The sequence below is a fragment of the Bufo gargarizans genome, chromosome 3, assembly GCF_014858855.1.
Source record: "Bufo gargarizans isolate SCDJY-AF-19 chromosome 3, ASM1485885v1, whole genome shotgun sequence".
NCBI lineage: Eukaryota > Metazoa > Chordata > Amphibia > Anura > Bufonidae > Bufo > Bufo gargarizans.
The window spans coordinates 197892778-197898761 of record NC_058082.1 but is presented as its reverse complement, the minus strand read 5'-3'; the positions used below and the strand labels follow the sequence as shown (position 1 = coordinate 197898761).

The window sequence follows — 5984 nt, the reverse complement described above, 5'->3', positions numbered from 1 at the left end:
GGAAGACAGGGGAGCCACATCCCTCTGCCTAACCATATAGCAGTGAGGGGTTAAATTACTGGGTTCGGTGGGATCACTGTTTCCTGTTATTTTTTGTACCGAACTTTGTGGCTGTTCTGCTTTTAGTGCTGTGGATAGGGTTCCCAACCCCGTAGTTATCAAGAATATAAATCACAGCAAAGGTTTCTTTCAGGAATATTTATTTCCAAATAGATATGCGGCAGAAGTTTTTAATTATTGTGCAAACGTTTTCGGCCGTATCTGGCCTTCGTCAGGCACTATGGAAATTACAATAAGATAATTTCAGTAACAATTAGTATCCAGTCAATTTACATCATTGATTATAGGAATATCTTCATAATGTACATACATATGTCAAAAGAAAGAAAAAGGGGGAAAAAAAGTCAAATAAAATAAATAAAGGTTTCGCCGTCCTGTTGATTATTTAGTTGCAGGTTATATAAATCACAATGGTGTGGGATATCTGCAATAGGTTAAGGTGGTTATACCGCCATTTGTATATTAGACATACACCTGGTCAGATCATCACGGCATTATCCTTGCTGCTAATATAGTTCAATATTATTGTACATATTTTCTATTCATACGTTCATCTTCATACATTCAGGTACATCATCAGTTTGTTATTAGTCCATTTCGTCCACTATTGGTCTTTTCACTATACAATGCATTTCTTAATTCTATCGTACTTTAGAAACTTTGGACCATTATGGATCCAAATGATAGTATAGTTTTAGCCTAAACCAAAAAACACCTCAACCATGATACAGATAGTAATATTATTTTCTATGTTATATACATTGTAATATATAGGAGAAGACTAATATTGATCAAGCAAAGTTTCTTTTAGCTAGTAGCTACTTACCTGTGCCGCTGGAGGTAAACAGGGGAAGATGCTGTTATACATGGGGAGCCTATGGCCGCCGAATTGTGTATATGGTAGCATGTGGATATGGTCGATCACTGCTGTTTTATAGGAGCCAGGAGAAATCAAAGCCAAATTGCGCTCAAATGTGCGGTGGAACGCACCGATAGTGCCTCGGTGCGTTCCACCGACCGGACGTGATGTCATAGGGTAAGCGAACCGCTGGTGTAGCGGTGCGTTCCACTACCCGGAAGTGACGTGGATGCGCTTGTATAGCTGGTATGGCAGTGCGTTCCACTACCCGGAAGTGATGTGGATGCGTGAAGCGCATCGTTGGTGTCACGGTGCGCTTCAAAGGTCGGAAGAAGGTGTAGCGATTTGCGTTCCACCAGATTTGTAAATTGGTTATGGATGTATGTAAGATCTATAGGGATAATATGGATGAGATGGATAAGAAAGCTAGTGAGCTCTATGGATACTATACAGTTTGATGACTCTATATAAACGGAAAAGGATACCCCCTGCGGCACTGGGTGTAGAGATCACGAAACCTGAGAAATTAAGAAAAAAATAAATTAAAGAACGGTGTTTTATGGTCTTATCAATTATTGTAGTCCTTATGATAATGTAATATCCTTATGATAATGTAATATCCTTGTATACAGGTAAAGAAAGTTCTCCATAGTAATAATGTCATTAGATTGAGGTATGTTCCCGATCCAATGTTCCGAAAAGGGGGATATACACGAAAAAATGAAAAATGGAAAAAGGAAAAAAGGAGAGGGGAAAAGAAAAGGGGACAACGGAAATGGATCCATTCGATTATTATCCGGATATACAGATTCATTAAGCGAAGGCTTGTATTTCGTATTCCCTATTAAGTCCTTTTGGCGTCATGGTCTGTAGGGTATGGATCCAAAACGCCTCCCTATGTTTCAGCGTCTTGGATCGATCACCGCCTCTTCTTGATATTGGGATGTGTTCGATTACTTGAAATTTTAATTGGGAGATACTGTGTTGTGCCTCATTAAAGTGATATGGAAGTGGTAACAGTAGGTTTTGGCGACGTATTGTCGATTTGTGTTGACAAATCCTATCCCTTATAGTTTGAGTTGTTTCTCCCACGTACATAAGACCGCAAGGACATCTGATGGTGTATATAACGAAGTCGGTATCACATGTGAAGTAGCCCTGGATTTTGAAAGGTTTACCTGTATGGGGATGGGATATGGATGGTCCTCTTTGTACATTTGTGCATTGTGCACAATGTAAACACGGGAAAGTGCCTGTTTTGCGTGTATGCAGAAGTGCTTGTTTTTGTGGAAGTTTTGATGGTCCTATATCCGCCCTGACAAGGAGATCTCTGAGGTTTTTGGGCCTTCTGTTACAGGGGAGTATCGGGTTCTTAAATTCATCTATTTCAGGGTAAGCTTTGTGTAGGAGGGACCAATGGGATTTGATTATATTCACTACCTTCCTTGTGCTGGGGTGAAATTTGTGAACAAAGGGGATGCGTTTGCCTGGTGGGGTACGTTTATCTTTGGGATCTGGTATTTTAAGCAATTTTTGTGGGTAACCTCTTTCCCGGAACCTATTTTTCATCTCTGATTCACGTTCGTTTCTTATGGTAGGGTCTGTCACTATGGATTGTACCCGTTTAAGTTGGGAGCCTGGAAGTGCTTTCATGGTGGTTGAGGGATGAAAACTGGTGAAGTGTAATAGGTTGTTACGGTCAGTTGATTTGCGGAAGAGATCAGTGGTGAGGTGTCCCAAGGGATCTACATGTACCATAGTGTCCAGAAAGCTGATGGATTGTTTATCATAATGTATGGTGAAGTCTAATTCCGGGTAGATGTTGTTAAGTTGTGCATGGAATTGAGTAAGTGTTTCGAGGGGACCCAGCCAGATACAGAATATGTCATCTATGTATCGTTTCCAAAGATGACAATGCTGTAAGAAGAGAGAGTTGTTGTAGATGTGTGTTTCCTCGACGTCTGACATATAGCAGTTGGCGTAGGGGGGGGCCACATTGGACCCCATCGCTGTCCCTTGTGTTTGCAAGTAGAACGTGTCTTGGAATAGGAAAAAATTGTTCTGTAGGATGATTTTGAGTAGGTCGATACAAAGGGAGATGATCTCCTTGTCTAGTTTATGTAAGAGTAGTAAATTGTGTACTGCTGTGATACCTTTTTGGTGTTTGATGGATGTATAAAGGCTCGTGACGTCCCATGTGACTAGAAAGATTTCCGTGGAAAGTGGTTTGAAATCCTGAATAATTTTGAGGAAGGACCCAGTGTCCAATAGAAAGGATTTGGTCTGTTTAACTAGTGGGGTTAAGATTTTTTCTACAAATATAGCAAGTGGTGATAGTAATGAGTCTGTAGAGGCTACTATGGGGCGTCCTGGTGGATTGGTCAGATTTTTGTGGATTTTAGGCAGAATATAGAATACTGGCGTGATTGGATGCGGCTTCATAAGAAAGTCAGCGGTTTTGGTGTCTATGACGTTGTGAGTTTGGTAGTATAGGAGGGTTTCCTGTATAGTTTTGATGATGGATGGGGAGGGGTTATTTTTGAGTTCTTTGTAAACTGATGTGTCCTGTAGTTGTCTATGAATCTCAGCTATATATTTGGACTTATCCATCACCACTAATGCCCCTCCTTTGTCTGCTGGTTTTAGTATAAGATGTTTGCATTTTTTTAGAGTTTGAAGTGCCTGTATTTCAGTGTTGGTGAGGTTGTTCTTGTATTTATACTTGCCTCTACGTGTCTCCTGTCTGAATCGTTCGATGTCTCGCTGAATAAGTTCTATGAACGTTTCTATTGCTGGGTACGTTTTGGGTGGGGAGAAAGTGCTTTTGTTGCGTAGGCCTAACTCAGTGATTGATATTTTGGGTGGTGTTGTTTGTATGGTTCTGAGGGTCTCTTTAGAAAAATGCGCTCTCAGGCGGATGTTTCTGAAGAATCGTTGTAGATCTAAGTCCAGCTGAAAGGTATCCAAGTGGTATGAAGGACAGAAGGATAACCCTTTCTGTAATAGTTCCATTTCAGCTGGGCTTAATGATTCTGAGGAGATATTAATCACAAGTGAGTGTACGGTTGTGCTAGATATATCTACCTGAGAGCGGGTTGTCATAGTGGATGTCTGATGACCCGTAGTCTCCCCACCTCGATGTCCTTGATTGGTACCTCGGGTTCTGCGTTGGTTACGGTTTGGATATTGGCGATGTTCCCCACTAGACGTGGATCGTTGGGAATCCATTGATGAGGATCTCCTTGTCGGTTGGTTTCTCTCTGTCCAGTTGTACACGTTCTTGTTCCTGTAATCATCGCAATCTCTTAGGTACTTTTTCCTTTTTGTGATTTCTATGTCTTTTCTGGCCATGGTCAACGTTGTGGATAGCTTGTCTTGTAATTTCTTATATTCATCCGTAGAGATGATGTCCTGAAGTTGTACTTCAATGGAACGAATTTTAGTCTTGGTTTCTGTAATTGATGTCTGAAGATATTTCAGAGTTAGTGTCATAAGATCAAATGAACATTTGTTTAAAATATGTTCGAAGTGTGTGCAGAATTCTGCGTTATCTTTAAAAAAGGTCGGACGGATTCTCATCCGTAATCCTCTCGGTATACGTTGCGTCTTGATATATTCAGCAAAGGTAATGCTGTGTAGCTCATAATTTTGAAGTTTTCTTGCTTCCCTTTCCAGATCTCTTGCTTTGAGGTCTGTCACGGGAGTCTGGAGAAATTCGTTCGACAGGGTTACCTGTGATAGGACCGTGGATACTTCTTCCTCGGTGTACGACAGAGTGTTATCCGCCATCGTGTTTAGTTGCAGTAGCCTTTCCAAATTAGGGATATCATACGTTTTGTACCGAACTTTGTGGCTGTTCTGCTTTTAGTGCTGTGGATAGGGTTCCCAACCCCGTAGTTATCAAGAATATAAATCACAGCAAAGGTTTCTTTCAGGAATATTTATTTCCAAATAGATATGCGGCAGAAGTTTTTAATTATTGTGCAAACGTTTTCGGCCGTATCTTATATTCTTGTTTCCTGTTATTGTGGCCAGGTGCCTGCTGTATTATATAGCAGAAATATGCTGCATATGAAGTGGGATCACTGTAGCAGCTCGCTCCATACAAGCTCTCAACCACTGTGATGTACCAGTATAAAAACAATGTTTTTTCTGTCTCTGTGGCTCTTGACCTTTGACACCATTGTAGCCAGATGAAGGCACAGTGCTGAAACTGGTAACCATTCTTATGTTCAATAAAGTTTCTTGTTACTATCCAAAATCCTAGGTGTCAGCAGCGCTGTTTACTATACATTTTTCTGTCCATTGGGTGCTATACATATGGCTAATCCAGAGAAGCTAAAACTGACCTTTTGTTACATACCTTTACATTCTTCTACCAGGGTTGTGCCTCTGTTAATTACAATCTTTGCAGGTGAGCAGGACACTGCAATAACTACCAGTTCCCTTTCTGTTCTTGAATGTCTGCACTATAAGACGCTATGTCCTTTTTCTGTTTGAGTTGCACTTTAAAAGATTGATAAATCTTATATCTTAGCTAAGATTCTCCATCTCTTGGTGAGAAGATGGAAATGTACTTGTCAGAAAACCAAAAGGCTAAGATTGAAAAACACATTTGCTAGTGGAAGCAAAATAAGTCCTGTATACAGTAAGGACGAGAGAGAAAGAGAAGTACATACACATTTACATAACTGTTTCTCATTAAGGTGATCCTATGGTACACCGTGTACGCAGTTATAGGCCAGACGATGCCCCTACTATGCCAAGTACATGTGCGCAGTATTATTGACCAAGCAATGCCCCTCTTGGTTTCTGGGAAAGATATTTAAATGAGCTTTTCTAAACCTATATGTCGCCAGCAGATAATCTGCATATATTTTACTCAGAAATCCAGAGGAGCATTGTCTAGCCTACAAAAGTCATCATGTATATCAACTCTCCATTATAGAAATAGTACCCACAGAGAGGTTCCCCTAAGGCCTTGAAACTAGAAATGCTGTTCTTATCTACTTTTGTTTTTGTGATTAAAGGCATTTTTTATAAAATAACTAGTTGAAGATATGAT

General features: G+C 40.4%; 1 long non-coding RNA gene across 1 annotated transcript; it reads right to left on the bottom strand.

Annotated features, from left to right (window-relative positions):
• Positions 1 to 237: 237 nt before the first annotated feature.
• LOC122930578 lies at positions 238 to 4138 on the bottom strand. The gene is made up of 3 exons (XR_006388149.1): positions 4004 to 4138; positions 1405 to 1437; positions 238 to 484 (listed from the first exon to the last, which is right to left on the bottom strand). It is a non-coding gene; the product is annotated as an uncharacterized LOC122930578 (long non-coding RNA).
• Between the last annotated feature and the right edge of the window lie 1846 nt (positions 4139 to 5984).